Source organism: Malaya genurostris, chromosome 2, assembly GCF_030247185.1.
Source record: "Malaya genurostris strain Urasoe2022 chromosome 2, Malgen_1.1, whole genome shotgun sequence".
In the NCBI taxonomy this organism is placed as follows: Eukaryota; Metazoa; Arthropoda; class Insecta; order Diptera; family Culicidae; genus Malaya; species Malaya genurostris.
In genome coordinates, this window is record NC_080571.1 from 302,121,695 (window position 1) to 302,144,834 (window position 23,140).

Below are 23,140 nucleotides of genomic sequence, written 5' to 3' on the forward strand. Positions count from 1 at the left end.
TGACAGTGCACGTATGCGGTGTTAGATTTTTGCATACCTTAACGACGTTCCGCGGCGCCCCGAAGTGACATTGACGCGACTGGCTCGCGGCCACTAAGGAACTACGATAACCGGTCTTGTCTGGTTGAAAAAATCGGCTTGGTAAGGTAAGCTTAGAATACGACTAAATTGGCCTCTGCCGAGAGTTTGCAAAATAGGCCAATAAATTCCGAAAGCTGGTGACGCGCTTTTTGTTAGAAAGAGCAAACAGCTTCCAGTCGATTGCCGGTGAAATTTGCTGCACAATGAAAGAAAAAATGCCGCACATACTTATTCACATGCTTTTTTGTGAACGTTCGGTTCATTGGATGTTGGGTAGCTGCACGGAGCGACTACTTTGAGTTCAAGCTAAAGTAGGCTCTGTTCAGTCACGTACCCAAGGGGGGGCACGAGGGGCCCTGGCCTCTCCCGAAATCAAAACCATATAATTATTTAGAATGTCTCAGACATGTGTTACAGAAATAACAAGACAGTAAACTTAGTGGAATGTAATACAATATCAGTTCCAGTGGGTAGGTTGAAAACATAAAAGATACATCGAGAATTACATAAGCAATCTTCAATAACATTATTTTTTAATCTTTGGGCCCCTCCCGAAATGAAATCCTGGGTACAGACCTGGCTCTGCTGTGTCTGATCCCGCTCTTATACCCAATCTAAGAGTGCGTTCAGCAACATCACTGCATCTTTCTTTCTAGGGAGGTAGTAATTTTTGCTCATTGATCGGTGAAATATTTTTTGAGCTCTACTCCATGACCTCTTTGTTGTATGGGCTGGGGTCCACTAGGAGATAAATAGTACCTACCTTATGATCAAAAAAGAACCGGAATTTTCATTTTAAAATTCCCGCGCTTGTCCAATCGGTAAACTTTTATTCCCTCAACGTTGGCAACACTTTTATACACATTCTGTCAAATTTTGACACATATCGTACGATTAGTTTTTGTTTGGCGTATATACAAAGAAAATGAAAAATTTTCGTGTGGCGATTTTTATAATGGATGAAAATTTAGAACAACGTGCGTGCATCAAATTTTGTGTTGCAAATTAATTTAAGTGTTCCAAAACGTCGAAAATGTTAGAAAAGGCCTTTGGTTAATCGTGTCTAGGAAAAACACAGGCATACGAGTGGTATAAACGCTTCAAAGGTGGTCGTACAAGCTTGGATCATGATGAGATCCCAGGCCGCCCAACAACATCTGTTACTGAAAAAAACATTGAATCGGCGAAGCAAATCGTGTTGCAAAATCGTTCTGTACCCATTAGAGAGATTGCTGTGTTGTTGGGCATCTCATATGGAACAGCCGAGCACATTTTAACTGATGTTTTGGGTTTGAAACGCGTCGCTTCTCGGCTGGTGCCAAAAACGTTGGCACAGCGTTGGTTGTGTCGCAGTTTTTGGCCAAAAACTCAACCAATATCATCAACCAAGCACCGTACTCTCCAGATATGGCCCCGTGTGACTTTTTCCTCGTCCCCAGACTCAAATTGCATTGCGGGGAACGCGTTTTGAGACCATAGAAGACCATAAAAGAGAATTCGCTGCGTGAACTAAAGGCCATATCTTCGGCGGCCTATAAAACTTGTATTGAAAATTGGATCAAGCGTTGGCATGCATGTATTGCCGCATGAGGAGAGTACTTTGAAGGCGATAATAAAAAAATTTATTAAAAGTTGAAATTTTGCGTTTTTTAATAAATTTCCGGTTCTTTTTTGATCATAAGGTATTAGCTTTCTCCGAGCAGAACCAGCCTAGATGCCATGTGGAATCCGGCGGAAAAGAAATAAGCCAAGAATAGATCCACTGTGTTCCTGCTTCCATATCGAAAAAAGCGACAATTGCAGAAGTTTTGAGTTATTTTTTTTAATTCAATGATAAATATCAACTTTTGCGCAAACCCTTTAATATTACAAGGTTAATAACAGAGATAACATACATCGGTATGTTGAACAAGTAGTAAAAAAATACTTGTTTGTTTGATAAATTAATATTTTTTTCTCGGTAGCCGGTTGCCCAATCTATTAATAAATTTAATAAATAATCAAAATCAAAAAACCACTGAATCGACTATTTTGTCTGGATCCTATTCACTCGTTTATTTTGTAGTAGGTCATTCCATTTAGAAAAAATACGGAAGTTTTGGTTCGTTACACGATAGTATTTTAAATTTGCCTTCAGTTTTCATGAATAAGAACAAGGAATCAAGACTTCCCGGGATTTCAGTATCTGATATTGCTGAAACGCTCACTCAGAAAGTCAGTGAGTTTAGTGATGCATCCGAGCGTCTTGAAACCGGAACATACTGAATCGCGCGCGAATACTACAATTACTAAAGTTTTTACTAACAAGTATCCTTCCCCCGTGACACTTGTGGAGTGCGCAGTAGTATACACGGCCTCTAGTAACAACAAGTGTTGGACTAACATACCACCTATCCTTAAGCGGACCTACAACCGGACCTGGCCGGCACCGGTACTAATCAATATACTTCGAGGTTACCAGAAGTTGCACAGTGAAGGTCTGATCTTACAGAATTTCTCTGTGCAATGTCAGCTGATCCCGATCAATAACGGAGTAGCAACCAGGGGCGGCCGCTCAAGCTCAAGCTCAAGCTCAATCTCTACTCCATGACCTCATTGTTGATGTTTGCTGCACTGAAACAAATCATGATTTGCCATACTACATGTTCTATTTTCTGAAAAGATCGATATGCAATGCCATGCAATCATTTAGAAAGCTGATCGAATGCAATTTTACTGGAACTTGAATCAAATCTGAATAAACGAGATAAAATTTCATTCGGTAAACCATGCGTAATTCAATACGAATTTCGAATCAATGCAGAATTCAGTTCAATGACGTATTCTGAATGAATTCCGCCACCAATCGATTGGTTCGGATAACTGACGGTAATGAGTGAATTTAATTTTAATTCGCATTATAACTTTAATAGTAAATAAATATATAAATCTGAAACTTTAAGTTCAGCTGGCATTCAGAACTAAGTAAAGACTAGCTTCACTTTAAACTCCAACAATTGTTGGAATTTTCAGAAACCACCAAGTAGGCCATCCTTGGTATGCATCGTCAATTCCACTAGCTGGAGCGTCGTTTGACTTTTATTCAATGTGATTGAAATAGATGAGGCAGCGCATAAGGTATGCTTTTGCTGGATACATGAAAAACAAATTTGTGCTTGACGAATATAGTACAATATAGATTGCATGAATTCAGTTTTTTCCCGTACTAGAAACTAATGAAATGCAACAAATTTGTGATCAGATATTAAAAGTAGAAATCCTCACAAGATGGCTAGCAGCATAAAGCAGAAAAACTGAGTTTTCATCTATTTAAAAAAAATCGAAAGAATCAATTTCTTTGATTTTTTTTGTAGAGCTGAATCTCTCATTTTCTGCTTTACACGATCAAATATTTTAGCTGAGTTTCTCTTGGTATTCCGCTTCATTTTGCATTGCTGAATTCTTCTTTCTTCCAACATTTTGCCCATATAAGGCATCCTAATGCGTGAAATCTTATCAGAAGTTTCAAGGAATTGTTTATTGAAATGTTCGAAAGTGCGCTATTTGACATCTCTCGGATTTCTAAACCCAATGGATTCAGAATTACCACTTATAATATTATGTAGATAGTGGAAAAATTATTCATTTTATTGGTTACATGCCTTCATACTGAGAAGGTTGAAGTAGTTTCCCGAGAGAGAGAGAGTTCCTTTGCCTAGGTTTCGTTACGAACTACTTCTTCAGAACTTTGTAGAACATCTTCCGTTCGTTTTGCTATTGTTAGAAAATCTTTCATAAGGCTACGAGTAATGTAACGAGATACATATTTGGCCCCATCTTTTTCAACTATCCCTGGCTGATTGTGCGGGAATGCAATTTGGACATCTTTTTGGCGAAGCTGGAGAAAACTATTAATGTTTTCTTCATTATAATAAATTCTTAAATGTAACATTTTGCTTCAAAGTTCGTCTATTTTATGTTTTTTCAAGGATAACTTCAGTTCTTGTTTTTCAGTTGGATCGGTCTTGGATTAATTGGGATCCAAGATCCGATCGAACTATAGATTCGAACCGTTTAGTTCGATCTGTTTGTTTGCTTTCTGAAAAAAAATCGTTATACATTATATTTTAATTTTTATTATAGTAACTTGGTTCATGCTACTTCCAGACAAGTATTTTCATAATCAAAACGTGTGAAATGTCTAGAAACAAATACGTTCTTGGTTATCTCGATTCCGCTAAACAGTAACCATTTATTCCTAATTTTCATTGTTGTTGGCAATTGGTGGAAACTTACAGGAAAAAAGGTTTATCGCACTTCATAAAAGCTTAAACAGCACGGCAGCATTTTTCTAATTTGCCTGGAAAACAGCAAACGGTATGACGTATTGAATCAGAGTATACTTTGATTTCACGAAGTGTTAAGCAGCCCTCACACGTGACAATATTATTGTCAATCCAAAGTATTGTCAATACCATCAATCCAATTGGCTTGATAACTTGAGTCCGAGTTTTTCGAAAAATTCAAGCGTTTGGCGCGTTAAATATTGCAAATGAATTTTAAAATATTGAGAGAAGAGGTCATTGCACATATTTGACAGTTTCCTCTCTGGAGAAAAAGTATTGTCGGATTGATGAGCAGTTTTGATTTTTTGACAATATTTTCGTCAATCCAATGAAGTTTCCATTACACGATCAAAAGTATTGTCAATACTCCTTGTATTGACAATAATATTGTCTCGTGTAAGGGTCGCTTTAGATTCGTTTTACCAATACTAAAGTGTCTTCATTTCCCCACCTGTTTCAATCACATTGACGTTTACTCTGTCACTTTCATAAAAGGTGAATGCACTGTAGCTTTGAATAAGTCCAAGCCAAATCGGTTCAGCCACCTGCTTTCTAAACCGCATATCATTAGCAAATTCAAAGGTTAGTTATCTGTCATTAGGATTTGCGAATTGGAACAATTACACTTGGTAGATTTTTCACCATTTTGTTTTATAACTCAAACTTCCAATTTTCAAGCCAATCGCATTCAATAACTCGTAATTCCGAAATTGAAAGTTGATTTCGGATAAAACTTATTAGCAGGCTTTTTTCGATTAAACGGATGGATCGGATGGTGCTCGGCTTTCCAGGGCTTTGTTAGGAAGTACTTTTTTATAGTGATTGCATAGATATTGTTGCATTGAAGCATGTCAACTAATGTGACTTTAAACGTAAGCAAAGTTTTGGTATTACATTCCCTCCTGTGGAATCTTAATGTACAGAAACCTTCTTAATGTACAGAACCATTGTACAGCTAGTGCTACTATCCTATTGACACTACGACTCCTTCCAGGTCGGAAGATTCGAACATGCGACAACTTGTACGATTAGTGCACTGAACTGCCAACCCGGGATAAACATTCAGATCGTAATCTATGGAACAATAACGAGTTTATATTTATTCAAATAATTTATTTTTATGATCGAATAAATCAATAAGTCAAAAACTACACATAAGCATCACTTCTTAATCCTCCTAACAGTGTGATAATACCTTCCTCTTGTCACTCAAATAATCTCATTTTTAATTTTTTCATTGGGCACAAATTTGGGCAGATTTTGGACATCGCATAATCGATAACATTCCAGAAACTATATATAAGAGTAATACTACACTTGAGTTTGATTATTGGCCAAATGTGAAGCATTTGTGCGGATAAAATGTGCGGTCATTTCAACAATCATATCTCTGGAATCGGAAGCCCAAAATTAAATAATAGCTTTTGAACGAGGCTGCAAGTCACTAATAGCTTTCAATCAAGCATAATCTTGTTGAGATCGGTTAAACCATCTCCGAGAAAAAAGTAAAAACGTTCAAAAGAAAACATATATTTTTCGATCTCGTCGAGCTGAGGCGAATGATATATAACACTATGAGTCTCCGGAGCTCCGATCAAAAGTCGGTTTCTCCAGCAACATCTTTTCTGTAGAGAAAAGCAAAAACTAAGAAAAACTTAAAAACTACGTAAAGCAATTGTTTCTTTATACCAAATCATTTGAAATATAAAGGAATAACCAGTCATGCAGCCGCCAGGAAGTAAGTAAAAACCAATTTAATTTCTTATAGATGTGAAAATATTCATTTTGTCACTTGGAAGGAAACTAATTAGATTGAGAAAATTTTGCTTATGTTCGAGATTAATTTGGTATTGGTACCGATCAGCTAAGATTGCAGAAAATGTTCAAGAATTAGTGAACGTTTTTCTTCTTGCGTCTTATCGAATAGCTTTCTGAAATTGAAAAGTTGATCATGTTTCGCTGTCTTGAGTCACTTGAAGCACTGAGTAACAGAAATTGTTCCCCCGTTGGTATGCGTCAGTACGTTTCCTCTGTGGTGAGAGCGCCATGTCTTTGGGTCACCCGTTCGTGGAATGCCGTATTATGAAACTATCAGCGACATGAAATTCCTGAGTCAATACTATAACCTTTGCGTACTTTCGGTTGTGTGAGTATTCTCGGTTGACGCTCTTACGCTTTTTCGCAAGCTTTACCTGCCCAAATGGTTGGGCTGAGAAAGAGAGGAAGAGAACCAAGGATTGAGATCGAATGTAACGCACACTGATGCCTTTATTGAACCTATACACTGAACGCTGCTAGTGAGACATTTGAACGATTCGAAAGAGTTTAATATTGTTGTTTTGCTACTATTTACAATTTCCTAAGTTAGCAAATTAACAACATCTATGATCACTTTTGACATTCTCGTAATAAAATACATTTGCTCGGAAGTATATAATGGTAACATTTTACTTACCATGCTGTTTGATGAGATTAACCTCCTCAAAAATAGAACCAGGACTTTTTGCTAGATAATCCAAAATTTACTGTTTACTAAGTCGATTGACGGAGTTTTGCAAGACAGCTTGCATAACGATTGGCCACCGCTGAATGTGAAAAGTTGCGTATTTCAAAGCAAAAAATCACTTCTGCTTCCTCAGCCTTGTATTAGTTTTGTATAGAACAAATTTTGACACTCAACTATCAACACGATATTTCTGTTTTCCTCGTTCTATCGAGATGTCATATTCAATTACCATGCGCATTTTCTCATTATTCTTTCATTTTTTGCACTCATTGCATGATCGACATTGCTTGGTAGGTAACGTGTTTCCTTGGCACAAGCAAACTACAACATATATTGGTACCTTTTACTCGTTTTACTGCTTTGCTTGTTTTTTTTTCACCGTTTTAAACCTTCATTCAAATTAGGGTCACTTTACGCTTTTTTGTATTATAATGCATTCATAAAAATATCCTAGCTTATTTTTCTCTCGCTTTTCGCTTCGATATAACAACACCCATAGACAAAGTAATGGTTGGAAAACAAATATGCAAATTTCCTCGCGGTTGCTTGGAAGACTATAAATATTTATATCTATATCTGATATTATACATTTCACACTTATCGATGAGCTTGTTGATGTTCGATTGGAATGTTTGAAAATTTCACTGGGCTCTCGCGATTACATGATAATCGGCCGCATTGGAATCGCAGAACACCGTAGTCCACTAGGATGAAGGCATCGCAAAATGTTTTCTTCGACTCAGCAACTGCGTCCCAGGGTTTGACAAAAAATCGCGCTTCGCTAGACAAAATAATGCAACGTGATTGCAATGCAACTGCATGTCACATTCGCTGCACTACCAGAAGGCGAAAGGGGGCGGAACGAGCGAACAGCTTTACTCCTGCCTCTCTCTCTTTCTCACACACATACTCCTTGTTCACATGTAGCCGCTTTCCAGAAGCTTTCCGAAAAATAACAGTAACACCAAAGCGAAGGGGGCTTCTCTTACTACACAAAATCACACACGAGTTGTCTGTCTTTGCGGGACCGTCCGGTTCAACGCTGCAGCTTAAGCAAGTTTCTCCTGCAAACTGAAAGCACTGAAACGAAAATATTTTCAAAAGCACTAAAGTATGCTTCGTTCCAACTAGAAACACGTTTTAACGAGCACAAGTAAGCATTCGACTGAGTGTTCGTGCGACTATGCTACGGGATTATGATAGTGTGCAGCAAAACAAGCCGCTGGAGAACAGACGAGACACACAAATGCCAAGCAACAAGTTGTGGAACGTGGAGGCTTACAAAGTGAGTTGGAAACTTGAATGGCTGGATTCGTTTTATTCTAAATTTTATTCGAAATAACTCAAATACGTTTGAATTTTGTGTACTTAAGAACATTTAACGGTTTTGTTATGTTTGCATTAAGAGGTATTCAAGACGATCAAGTATCTGTTATAGCCAGAACAAATGTTACATTTCTTTGTTGAGAGCCAAGTCGATCACTTTTGATTCCCCCCCTTCGCTGTAGAAATGTTATACCTGTGAACGACGGCGAACTCGAACACAAGCGACAACATTAGGTCCACCCCGGACTCGATACTTATCGTTATCCCGTGCTATTTGCTTTCTTTTCCCATTTTTGGCCAAACTTTGGCATGCAATATAAAGTATTTAGCATAGGTAGAACAAAACAAAACTTTTTTGAACGTATAGGCGTTTAATGTCCATTCTAGGAAATTTCTTTTTGCCTTTCTCATATAGAAAGGTTATGCAATCACTTGAAAAACCGACTAGTGAAAATTGGCCCGGAGGGCCAAGTGTCATATAGCATTCGACTCAGTTCATCGAGCTGAGCAATGTCTCTGTGTGTGTGTGTGTGTGTGTGTGTGTGTGTGTGTGTGTGTGTGTGTGTGTGTGTGTGTGTGTGTGTGTGTGTGTGTGTGTGTGTGTGTGTGTGTGTGTGTGTGTGTGTGTGTGTGTGTGTGTGTGTGTGTGTGTGTGTGTGTGTGTGTGTGTGTGTGTGTGTGTGTGTGTGTGTGTATGTGTGTGTGTATGTGTATGTGTGTGTATGTGTGTGTGTATGTGTGTGTGTGTGTGTGTCTCTGTGTGTGTGTGTGTGTGTGTGTGTGTGTGTGTGTGTGTGTGTGTGTGTGTGTGTGTGTGTGTGTGTGTGTGTGTGTGTGTGTGTGTGTGTGTGTGTGTGTGTGTGTGTGTGTGTGTGTGTGTGTGTGTGTGTGTGTGTGTGTGTGTGTGTGTGGGTGGGTGGGTGTGTGAGTGTGTGTGTGTGTGTGTGTGTCGAATAATCTCACTAGGTTTTCTCGGAGATGGCTCAACCGATTTTGACAAACTTAGATTCAAATGAAAGGTCTCGTGGTCCCATACGAAATTCCTGAATTTCATTCGAATCCAACTTCCGGTTCCGGAGTTAGAGGGTAAAGTGCGTTCAAGATTGTACACCGTCACTTAAACCGGCGAAATAAAAAACGTAAAAAAGTTTCTAAACCGGTCTCAAACTACACAAATCGATAGTCATTATCAGTAGGCAACAAACCAAACCGATTCCGGCTATCCTGGTTCCCGGTATTCGGTTCCGGAAGTACCGGAAATAGTGGTCATATATACCAAAATGGATCTCACTCACTTTTCTCAGCGATGGTTTGACCGATTTCCACAAACTTAGATTCAAATGATTTCGGATGCAACAAACATTTAAATCGTAATTTAGAGTGCGTACTAGTAGAGTTTGTATGTCATGTTAGTTGGTGACCGTACGAACCGACTTTGATTATACCGGTTTTCGGGTTCCGGTGCCGGAAGTGCATATAATAGTGAATCCACTTCGTTTTCTTAAGGATGACCTACGCAATCAAAGCACTGTTTTATTCTGTATGTTATGCACAAACAATCTCTTGGTTTATTTAAAAATCGAAGAGAAAATTTTTGAATATTATATACATGAGAAAGGCATCATTACACCACTAGGTGGATAAATACAGGTTTTTATCTACTGTTCGGCTAATAGACCATCGTTTATTAATCGCAATTGATTAATGATTGATCAGTCATCAGAAGAGATTGAGTGCCAAGCACTAATTACTCTCTTGCTACCTAAGAAAACCTAGTTTCAAGACGTCGAGCATCATTTGATAATCAGTATTGAGGTATAAGGGAGCGTTTTCGGACAGGTTAAGGTTGGACTTACAATTAAACATTCAGTCATTGTTAACAAATGCAAAAGCAGGTTTCTACTGTATCGATTTTTATTGGTTCTTTCCGGCAAGCATTGACTGGTTTTATTTCTCGTTGAGTTTCTTACGAGATAACATACTTACTGATTTTTAGAGTTTATAGGTTGATCTCCAGCCGATTTCATTAAAAACATATTTTCGCATACTAAATTTATATTTTACGTTGAGAAGAAATATTTTAAGGGGAGAGTAAGGGGTACTTTGAATCAAAACACACTTTTTGCCTTTCTCATATAGAAATGCTATACAATCACTGTACAAATCAACTTTTAAACCAAGGCCCAGAGGGCCGAATTTCATATACCATTCGACGTGCTGAGCAAATGTCTGTGTGTGTGACAAATATTGTCACTCACTTTTCTCGGAGATGGCTGAACCGATTTGCAAAAATTTAGATTCAAATGAAAGGTTTTATGGTCCCATACAAAGTTCCTGAATTTCATTTGGATCCGATTTCCGCTTTCGGAATTACAAGATGATATGCACCAAAAAAGTGAAATTAATGAATTAGAAATGTAAAAAAATGTCACTCACTATTCTCGGAGATGGCTGAACCGATTTCCACAAACTTCGATTTAAATGAAAGGTCTCTTAATACCATAAGAATATTTCAATTTTCATTCGGCTTAAACCCCTGTTTCCGGAGGTAGAGTGCTTAGTGTAAAAATGTCAGTTTCAAGAATTTTTTTCCATAAGCTCCCGTTTTATATTGGCTAGTTAATTTCTTTAGTTTTTAGACCATGAGAATCTATAACCAAATAAATCATTGATAAGCCCATAAAATATCTGCTGATTTTTATTCAAGTTCGACAACCGGTACATTTCGGGGTAATGTATAACAAATACATGTATGACAAACACATAAAAACAACATGAATACACGTCGTAGTGATGTTTTCATAAAGTCCTGTATATAAGGACCTTACTAAAAATTAAAGCGCAAAAGGTCCCAGGTGATAAACAAGTACATTCAAACTATATAATGCAAATAAAAAATCAAATTACTATAATTAATAAATTAAGTCGCATTCATTTTACAAAACAACGTATCGTTTGTGTTGATAAAATATGTTGAATATATTATCATAGCACAATTTAAATACCATTTAATTGGTCGTCAAATGGTGAGATAACTAAGTCCTCCCAAGTTCCTATTTCATGCCTCCCCGAGCGTCTATGATGACATTTGGTCAATAGAACGGCGTCGACTGGGTGCTATCGCCTTCTGCGTTAGTTGCAGAATGAGAGGGTGCGAAATGGATTGTAGTTTGAAGCCCATCCTGCGACTGCGACGAAAAAAGAGCATAACTTACACTGCGAAAGCAACTGTTATAGATTGTATCATAGCATATTATTTGATATATTATCTTATTATATTATATTTTGTTATGTTGTATGGTATTATACTGCATTGCATTATGTCATATTATATTGTATTATATTATATTATATTATGAGTATAAGTATTGTGTTATATTGTATTATGTTATGTTATATTGTGCTAAATTATATTATATTATGTTGTGTTATATCATCTTATGTTATATTATATTATTTTTGCCTTTCTCATATAGAAAGGTTATGCAATCACTGTGAAAACCGACTTTTGAACCGAGGCCCGGAGGGCCGAGTGTCATATACCATTCGACTCAGTTCGTCGAGTACGCAAAATGTGTCTGTGTGTGCATGTGTGTGTGTGTGTGTGTGTGTGTGTGTGTGTGTGTGTGTGTATGTGTGTATGTGCGTATGTGTGTATGTAACATTTTTTTGCACTAACTTTTCTCGAAGATGGCTGAACCGATTTTCACAAACTTAAATTCAAATGAAAGGTCTTGTGGTCCCATACAAAATTCCTGAATATCATTTGGATCCGACTTCCGGTTCCGGAATTATGGGGTAAAATGTGCAAAAAATTGTGAAAATAAGTGCACTAACTTTTCTCAGAGATGGCTGAACCGATTTTCACAAACTTAAATTCAAATGAAAGGTCTTGTGGTCCCATACAAAATTCCTGAATATCATTTGGATCCGACTTCCGGTTCCGGAATTATAGGGTAAAATGTGCAAAAATTGTGAAAATAAGTGCACTAACTTTTCTCCGAGATGGCTGAACCGATTTTTACAATCTTAGATTCAAATGAAAGGTCTTGAGGTCCCATAGAAAAATTCCTGAATATTATTTGGATCCGACTTCCGGTTCGGGAGTTATGGGGTAAAATGTGCAAAAAAAGAAAATATGTATTCTTACTTTTCTCATAGATGGCGCGACCTATTTTCACAAACTTAGGTTCAAATGAAAGGTCTTGTGGTCCCATACGTTATTCCTGAATTTTATGCGGATCCGACTTCCGGATCCGGAAATATAGGGTAAAGTGGGTTAAAAATTGTGTACCATCACTGAAAATGGGGAAAAACCTTAAAATTTTTTCTAAATCGACATCAAATGTTTTCCTATTGATAGTTTTTATCAGTAGACGGTCAAACAAATCGATTTCGGTTATTCCTTTAAGAATCGAAGAAAATGATTTTGAAGAATACCACAGTATTATATATGATAGTATGATTGATATGAGAAAGGCATCATTACACCACTAGGTGGATTAAAACAGGTTTTTATTATGTTATATCACAGAGAACAGATATCCAACAAACATTCATACGTGCAACGGTGATTTTTAATGGATTTTCACTTGTATGCTTTACACAGCTTTTTAAAAATGTTTGTACTAGCTTGGATGTGATATATTCTGTTGTATTTTATTAAATTATATTTTTTATATTATATTATATTATATTATATTATATTATATTATATTATATTATATTATATTATATTATATTATATTATATTATATTATATTATATTATATTATATTATATTATATTATATTATATTATATTATATTATATTATATTATATTATATTATATTATATTATATTATATTATATTATATTATATTATATTACATTATATTATATTATATTGTATTATGCTCAAGTATATCGACAACGGGGAGGGGTAGGGAGTGCATCAGGGTATCTTACAAGTGAATGACTGGACTATGGAGTGTATTGCCAACCTGAGTCACGCGGGGGAAGCTTTGTGTTTCTCCCTGAAGGTCTGAAATGAGTAAGACAAACCCTTCTAACAAACAAACCATCAGGCGGGTTTAAGCTGGTACAGCGAAATTCTTTATTATATGGCCGGATGTTCTTGCTGGAAGGCGCCGGGTCCCCAAAACCCATTTTGGCCTTCTTAACAGCAATTATATGAAAGCTATCTGATAATCAAATTCGGATCTACTGTAAGTCTACCCGCATACATTGGTAATGCCTTGAACTGATGGTGGCTTCACACATACATACATACATACATACATACAATTTAAATACCATTTAATTTCATCTGCCACTCAAAATTCCCGGGTGCCGGTTCAATGCATAGAATACTGGTCTTACAGGCCATTTGTCGTAAGGTCGAGCCACAACCAGGAAAAATTTTTAGTTTCAGCAGGATCGTAGAACCAACCGTGTAATGAATCCGCTGCGAAGACTGTTGAAATAGAAGGTCAAATTATACAACGGGTTGGCGGTTCAATGCATATGGCGCTGATCTTACAAGCTAGTTATCATATGTTCGAGCCCCGACCTGGAAGGATTCATAGTGTCAGTAGGATTATAGTACTAACAATGCAATGATTCTGTACGCTAAGAAGTCTGTTGATACAGAAAGGCCAAATTCCACAAAAGGAATGTAGTAGTGCCAAGACCTTACTTGTGTTGAATAAAAAATGATTCACGAAATGTAATTATTTAAATAACAGGAAACATGAACATGGGAATTATTCAGAAAGAAATGCTCTACATTTGTTTTTTTAGTAATCAAGGGGGGCTGACCGTCGTTGAAATTCGTACTCGACAATCTCGCGTAATCCCACAGGCACACTGAGAGAGAGTGCAATGAGTGTGAAAAAATTGAAATGATTGAATCCTCTGAGAGTATGGCCTTTATGTGCGTGTTTTGTTGATGGTCTTCACTCATTTCACTCTCTTTCAAAGCACTTGTGGGACGAAGCGAGATTGTCGAGAACGAATTTCCACGACGGCTAGTCCACGTCATACCAATCCATGCACGAGCCTGACGCTTCAACGAATCTGAAGAAAAAAAACTGTTCCATTGGGGACGGATATAGCGGGATGGGTTAGTCGATTTCTTTCATGCAGCCCACCTGGGTTCGCATGAAAGGCATCCCGCACATAGCCTTAGAATTTTTTTCTGGCCCGAAGAGGCCAAAGGCCTTAAGGTTAAAGTCTCTATAATTGAAACAAAAAAAAATTCCGTCGTAATGATAATCGACTTCAATCCGTTGCGATACTATAAGTATCGAGACCAAAAGCATCACCCTGATGAGATATCGATACCAAAAATACCCGATTCTTGAGAGAATTTATCGATATTTCAAAGTATCGACTCGGTATCGGACATCCCTACCATGTGCTGGAATTGCACAAACTAGTTGCTAAGTTTTCGTTCAGTATTTTTAAAAAGTGACGTCAAGTCTGCTCATTATTTCAGCATGTGGCAAGTCAAATACAAGACTTTTGACTGAGTTTTGTTTTCGTTGCGTATTTAACAACTTTTATGATAATGTTATCAGGTCTGCAAGTTTTGCGCTCATTTGAAACAGATAAAGCATGCACAATTTAGTTCAAACTGCGAATTTTGAATTTCATGTCATTTATTTTTTTCAAAAATGAAGAAAACTGCTCAAACTGATAAAAAAATTTATGAGGCATCCAAAACTATGCAAGTCAGCAGAAAAATATTTTGTACAGCAAAGTATACAATCGGGCTTATCATTGAGAAGAGCATCACTTCGCTCATTTTCTTTCCTCAAGAGTTTTTTCACTATTTCGGCATATAGAGTACAATTATGACAGCCATTTGGGAAATTTTTGACGATGTGAAAATTTTTGCAGAGCTTCCACAACTGATAGTGAAGAAAGGATAAGTTGGTGGTTTGCTGCACAATTGTTTTGATGTACTCAAATTTATTCCACAGTAAATTTGTCGGTAGCAATGCGGTAAAATTTAAGTTTCAATCGAATAATTTCAGATGAAAATAAAATTTATTGCCACTGACCGTCAGCATATCGATACAAATTTATTTGACTATTGCTGACATTTTCAAGTGACGCTCTCAGAATTCATCGTCAGTTGAATAATCGTACCTAGTTTTACTTGCTCAGTTTCAAGTGCCAAGTAGTCTAGCTGCTTCATTGTCTTCGCTGTTGGTAGTGAGCAATTTCGAATGAATAGAGTTACAAATGGAGTAAAGTATTAAAAATCAGTTCGTGCTCGCATCTCATCCGACACAGTCGAAAATTTCTTACGGTCACGACGACAGAAACAAAGACAATATAGTGCAGTGAACAATAGAGTGTACGAAATGAGCAAATACGATTTAACAAAGCCTGAAACTTGGCCTACAAGGCCAAATTCAATTTGTATTGATTTCAAGCGCTGCAAAGTTAGACCAGCAGCAACCGAAATTGAAAACTTGCTTAAGGAACGAATGCATCTAAACGTGAACGATGTAAGTGAGAATCAATTCAACAAGGCGTCTAGGTGTGTACATTATGTTCAAACGTGAAAGAGATGCAATTGCATTTGCTTCGGTTAATAACGGGGTGCACAGTGTTGATCATGACAATGTTAAATATAAAATCCCTGTGTATGCCATAGAAGTACGCGTGCATGACTTTCCCCCGCAGACCAGTGATCAGTTTGTTCGGGAAAGTATGTCGCAGTACGGTGACGTTCTTTCCATCGAAAGAGAAGAATGGCGGAATTTTTTTCCGGGTATCCGGAATGACGTGCGAGTGGTACGTATGCAATTATGTAAAGCAATTCCATCTTACATCATTTGTGATCAAGACGGGATACATCCGTGTAAAACGCTGATTACGTATGAAAATCAACTGGTGACATGTCAGTTTTGTGAACAACCTGCACACTACGGCAAGCCTTGTACTGAAACTGCGAAAACAAACAATACAAACAAAAACAAGGGCAACAATACAAACAAAAACAAGGACAAGTGAATGCAGTGCTCCTGTTTAAAAAACACCTTCACAATCTAACCAATTAACTATTAACTGCAATCAGTGTACAAAGCGCATCTACAGCAACTGCCAATGAACCCAAGACTGCGATCAACAAGGAAACGGAAATCACTCACAACTCCAACGATGTAGCAATGGATGATATGAGCCACGGACAAAATGACCTCCAATCTTCGCTAGAAGGAAATGGGAGCTGAATAAAAATTGTTATAAAAAAAAGTATTGAAAATGTCAACTGAAGGAGGAAACTATTAATTTATGTGTATTCTGTAGATGATATTTCAGCAAACCATATATGTCTTCTATTATCTTGAACCAATTCGAATATTTACATGAACCTCATTTGAAGGCCGCTCTCACACTACTGAAGGAGATATTTTGTTACTTCAAGAGATCAGCTGACGATGGTTAAACTGAGCTTTATTTTGAACAGAATCGATTGAAGAACTGAATGCTGCCTCTGAATGGTACATCAGCGAACGCTTCGTGTATCAGAGTGTGAAGTTTACGACAGTAGAGCGATCGTCAGTGTGTTTCACATTCAGGTACAATTAAATTGAATGAAGTTTTATTGCGCTGGTCGGTAGTATTGTGAAACTTAAAAGCAAAGTCTTGGCATTATATTCCTTTGGTGGAATTTGGCCTTTCTGTTACAACAGACTTCGCAGCCGATTCTTAGTGTACAGAATCATTGCATGGCTAGTACTATGGAAACTAAGAATATTTCCAGGGTGGGGCTACTGACACTAAGAATATTTCCAGGTCGGGGCTCGAACATAAGACATCTGGCTTGTAAGACCAGCGTCCTATGCATTGAACCGCCAACCCGGGACAAAAAATATTGTGAAACTTAACAGTGATAAATTGCACAACCGATTATAATATGTTTAAAAATCTTTCTGAGCATATCTTACATAAGTCACAATTCTAGAACAATTGTAGAACATCTCGAAATATCAAAAAGTTACATTTGCTACTTAGGTTAAAAATAACTTACGATCGAGATGACATAAATTCGATCTACAAAAGTCTGAATGTTGGCCTACACGAATAAATTCAATCTAAATTGATTTCAAACAATGCAAAGTTAGACCAACAGTGAATGAAATTGAAATTTTTCTAAGTGAACGAGAGCGTCTAGACGTAAAAGATGTATTTGAAATACAATTCAACAAGGCTTGCAGCTCAGTGTATATCATGTTTAGACGTGCACGAGATGCAATTATATTCACTTTGGTTAATAACGAGGTGAACAGTGTCGAGGATGATCACATTATATTCACAAAATCCTCTAGTACGTAGTCGATATTGATATAGAAGTTCGTGTACATGATCATCCCCTGCAGGCAAATAAAAATTTCATTGGAGCAGACATGTCGCAATACGGAGAAATTCTTTCCGTCGCGAGAGAAGTGTGGTGGATTTTTTCCGAAATTGCATACGTGTGTTACGGATGCGACTACATATAGCGACTCCATTCTACGTGACAGAACGGATGATGTCCTTGTAAATCGCTGGTAGCCTGCGAAAATCAGCTGATTACATGGCATTACTGCGAAAAAGACACCTACATTCACAGACAAGGATAACCGTTCAGCAACGGTAACAAGTAAGTTATGATTTTAAAATGTTTCGCACCAAGCAGGCCGCGTAAATATTAATTTATTCCATATTACAATGGATTTGTGTCTAGTCAATTGAACAAGTGGTTGAAGCTACTAAAAAACTTATAAAATTAAACTCAGGAAAATTTTGGAATCAACTTCTACATACATTAGTTGTCATTTAGGGGTTTTGGTACCTCATGGGTACCGGTTTGTGCAAAAGTACACATGACTGATTTCAATTATTTTTAAGTTTTGCCTTCGGCTCATCAGTGCAATTAGCAGATTATGTTGATCTGCTAATGCCACGTCACGGATCAACATAATCCGCTAAGCAGACGTAAAGTACTTGCTACTTACAAGTCACTTTGTTTACACCGAGGTGTAAGGTCTTTCCTGGCGTCCCGAAAGAACGAAACAAACTGACGGTATTTTGACCGCCAACAGGTTGTAGTCATTTAGGGGTTTTGGTACCTGGTACATGACTGATTTCAATTTTTACATTAGTTGTTTTAACCCTATTGATTTATGTTTTTATTACAACGCGTGTCTTCGCTAAACTACCAGCATGAAAATTTTTATTAGAATGTTGGTCAATCATCAGCTTTGTTGTTTTAAAATCAAAATAACAGCTTTAAAAAACAATCGATTATTATAATGATGATCACGGGTAGTTCCGTGTAATGAACATTGAACACTGCTCAATATGGATCCGCATTCACCAAAATGTTATTGTAAAAATCATATGCTAACAACAAAATGTTGGTACCGTTCGTCGCCAGAGAAAGGAAAGTTCGGCAAAAATCAAACATTTCCTTATTAAATTAAACAACCAATAATTGTCGGTTTCCGGTTGCTACCGTGTGCGTTTATCAAAGTGATCTTTTTTTACTCTCCCTTTATGCATATAAGTATGCGCATTCGTCAGCCAACCAGTCCCGCTTGCTGAAGGGAAAGATAAATGATGCCTCCATTCGTTGCAGCCAGCGCATCGCAGCGTAATGTAAAGCAATGCAGCGCAGTTGGTCAACTGGTTTCACCATCGATTTCAACGCAACCTCGCTGAATACGCCAAAGATAAAACCGACGGCGGGTTCTCGAATATCTTGAGTGGAAGAGAGCGAAATCATGAGCAAATTATGCAAATTAGATGTTCATTACAAAGTTGCATGATTGACGAAAATATTCGCACCAAGATAAAACATATAAGTACAAAATGATTGATGCTAGCGCCTCACTTTTCTTTCGGGCATCTCATCCGAACCGAATCGCTTTCGTTTGCAAATCGATCGAGCCTTGTTAGCACAGGAAATCTAACACCGCTGTCGTCACTTGATCGAGGAATAACTGGTGACTCATTGCGATGAAATTTCCTAATGTTTTGGCAATCCATGGTTGCCGTGTATACTTCAGTCATAATGATCAGAATTCTTAGGTTCCGGCTGATTCATTTTCGTATTTATTTGATGAGTTCAGAGCTGCTCTAGGTGATTTGGTTTGGTGGTGGTCTATGTTTTGATGAGTGAGAGTTGACGATTGAAAGTGCGTCAATAAGATTGTAGCACTGACTAGCCTTACAATTGTTTCCGTTTACTAGAAATCCGGCTTCAAGGTCCGTTGAAACAGATGGTGAAGCTCTGATTCGGAATGTGGCGTTAGGACTAAGGTCGCTCTGTAAATTTGCACGAAAAATATCCCGATTCTACTAGACTAAAAAGGATTTAAAATGTATCTGTAGTACCTGTAAAGAGCAAAATGGCAATGCTGCTCTGGACTGGCCTTCTCAATCTCCCAACGCAAACCTTATCGAGAATGTTTGGGCTATCATTAATCATTCTTGTTTACAATTTGAATCAGTGGTCTCTGGAAATTCGTAAGATCTGACGCTGAAAACCTTGTCGAAAGAATGCTTTAAAGGTTCCACGCAATTCTCGCTGCTGGAAACAATACTGTTTACTTATTGATTGTCCCAAGTGCATTCAATGCATAGCACTGTAAAGAATAATTAATATAAATACTGTTATTATTTTCGAAATACGCTTTTATCCTTTCTTGTATAAAATACTGTAGGATGAGATTAGCAATAGGATATAGCGACCAACTAGATTATATAGCGCTTTTTGAGAGCCAATGTTTACTTGGCATTTATTAATACGAATTAATAGATAAGCAAATAAACAAATAGAAATACCAAAATTCGTGAATTAATCAACATATGTACAGCACAAATCTTCAAATAATCTAGGGAACGTTTCACTTGAGGCAACTTGTAATGGTAGCCCCAGGTAGATGGCAGCCTTCAGAGCCCGAAACATCTGTTATTGATTTACTAACCTAAGATTAAAAACGGTTCGTGTACAATTATCGCTCAAAAAGGTTGCTGAACATTTCAACCTGACAGTATAATTAATCAATTTTATGTGCATGTTGTAAAATTATTTAACATATCGGAGCAAGAAACAAGTTTCCATCGATTTTTTTAAAGTAATTGAGGTTTTACTAAACTATGAGTTTTCTTCCATCTTTCTAATTTTCAATACCTTTTACTGAAGCTTAAATCTTAAATATAAGGCGCTTGAAATAGCTTTTTCAATTAATTACTATCCGGATAGTTTTGCACTGAAACCATGATAAGTGCTCGAACGTTAAAGTGATGATAAATAACGGTTGCCAACGGGAACCGTATTCCGGACGAGTTTTCTTCGATGTGAAGCGGAAAATTGAATGAGTTGATTTGGAACGATACAAAGGTCCTTTGATATCCTGAAAGTCTTTCGCAGCTCACGAAACTCATCATTGTGATTTCATCGCTCGCGAAGTATGCACCTTTTCTACGTGAATATTTCGCTTTGGCGTAGATTTGGCTAGCTAGCTGGGATTAGCTTTTATTTTATGATTACTAAAACAAAGTCGCTTTTCATTACTCTCTACTCTTGCATTATATCTTGTTATGCCGCTCAGGCAACATTTCAGAATTTCCTTCGATTTCATATGCATTTTTTTTCTTGATGTTAGAGGTGGTTCTGAATTCCAAGATGGCGACTTCCGGTTTATTGATATTCCTTTAAAGCCCTTACAATATGGGTGTTTTTGGAACGGATTTGATGAGTAGATATCGGAAAAATATGTTTGAGGTGGATCTGAATTACAAGAGGGCGACTTCCAGTTACTCAATAAATTGAGAATTAAATTAAATAATATTTGCGAAATATAGCCAATATAATTTTACATTACATAAAACATTGGACGGATTAAAATATTTGTTTTATTCATCAAGTTACTATTGACACTTCCGTTTTCATGAAGTTGCACAGGTTGTGGCACACACAGGCCCACTTTTGACAAGCAGCTGGAGTACAGAGTGGAACACTTGGACTCACAGTATATCACGTGATTTTTAGGGGCACAACAAAGTTTGTTGTAAGCGACTCTTCCCATTTCGAAAATACTAATTCTATATAGAATACGATCAGCAATCCAGTAATATTCAAACAATATTATCTACGCAATATGCACTAAACCAGCTCCGAAAATACCCATATTGTAAGGGTTTTCAAGGAATATAAAAAAACCGGAAGCCGCCATCTTGGAATTCAGAACCACCTCAAACATCCTTTTCCAACATGTACTCATCAAACCCGTTCCGAAAATACCCATATTATAAGGAATATCAATAAACCGGAAGACGCCATCTTGGAATTCAGAACCACCTCAAACATCGATTTTCGACTTCTACTCATCAAACCCGTTCCGAAAATACCCATATTGTAAGAGTTTTCAAGGAATATCAATAAACCGGAATGTTGCCATCTTAGAATTCAGAACCACCTCAAACATCGATTTTCGACTTCTACTCATCAAACCCGTTCCGAAAACACGCATATTGTAAGGGTTTTCAAGGAATATCAATAAACTGGAAGCCGCCATCTTGGAATTCAGAACCACCTCGAACATCGTTTTCCGACATCTACTCATCAGTCCCGTTCCGAAAATACCTATATTGTAGTAATTAACATGGAATATAAATGAACCGGAAACGATTTTCATTGTATGCAAAAACCTCTTTTTACGAAGTAGGTTCGTAAAACAAGTTTACGTTATTTGGAATTTTCAATGTAAAAAAAGATTACATTATTTGGGATTTTTGTCGAAAAAAGAGTTACGTAAAAAGAGGTAACGTAAATTTTTTTTACGTAAACGGAGGTTTGGGTGTACTGGAGGCCAGATCCTGGACTATATGGTGGATGAAGCAGCAATTCGAAGTATAATTCGTTCAGTTTAACTATTGTTACCATCGAATTGTGAAACAGTCGTTTTTACCTCAATTGTTGCATTCATGTCCTTTATCAAGATAGTCTATAAAGATTACACCAAGTGCATAAAAAATACTGAATCCATAACCATCTCAGCTGCTCTCCATTGTCACATATCGACGCAAAAAACCTGATTTATTAGTTGTAAACATGACCAAACACTGCTCGGAATCATCAACACGCTGTTGTTTTTGATAGACGGCGAATAAACGCGGTACCCACCTTGGAAAAAGCTTTCTAATGGTCAAATATCCATGCATAATTGTTAACAAACTGTCTTCTAAAGTTTGCTTGATTTAGAATTGGAACAAACTTTTACTCATATTGTGGCGCTCCTGGTGGACGGAATTTTGTCAGCTTCACGTATGATTTTTGACATTCTGCAGATCGACTGTACTTTGTAAACAATCAAGATGGAAGCCGAAAGAAGGGAAAAAATTGTGCACAGTTATTTGGAAAATCCATTGTGGTCTGCATCTAGGCTAGCTAAACAGCTGAAATTGCCCAGAAATACCGTATGGCGCGTTATCAAACGGTATAAGGAAACATTGACGACGATTCGGAAGCCTCAAGTCTCAAGTCGGAGTGCCGACCGGAAACTGCGTGGTAAGATTTTGAAGGCGATTAAGAGGAATCCTAATCTGTCGGACCGTGATTTGGCCAGAAAATTCGATGCTGCCCATAGTACCGTGAGGAGAGCTCGACTCCGGGGAGGAATCAAGTAATATCGAGCTAGCAAACAGCCAAATCGGACCATAAAACGGAATAATTCGTGCTCGGAAACTATATGACCGGGTGCTGACCAAGTTCGACGGATGTCTTCTGATGGACTATGAAACCTATGTCAAGGCTGACTTCGGGCAAATTTTACTTGGCAACGGCTCGGGGGGATGTTCTAGCCAAATTTAAATTTGTTTTTGCCCACAAATTTGCAAGAAAATTTATGATTTGGCAGG

The 23,140-nt window shown here is 37.4% G+C and overlaps 1 protein-coding gene across 1 annotated transcript in view; it reads right to left on the reverse strand.

Moving 5' to 3' along the window:
• Positions 1-7,971, reverse strand: part of LOC131430842 (protein expanded) — a 93,274-nt gene extending 85,303 nt beyond the window's left edge. The window contains exon 1 of the mRNA XM_058596070.1: positions 6,862-7,971. The gene's annotated coding sequence lies outside the window, so the exon portion shown is untranslated. The remainder of the gene's footprint in view (positions 1-6,861) is intronic.
• Positions 7,972-23,140: the final 15,169 nt, after the last annotated feature.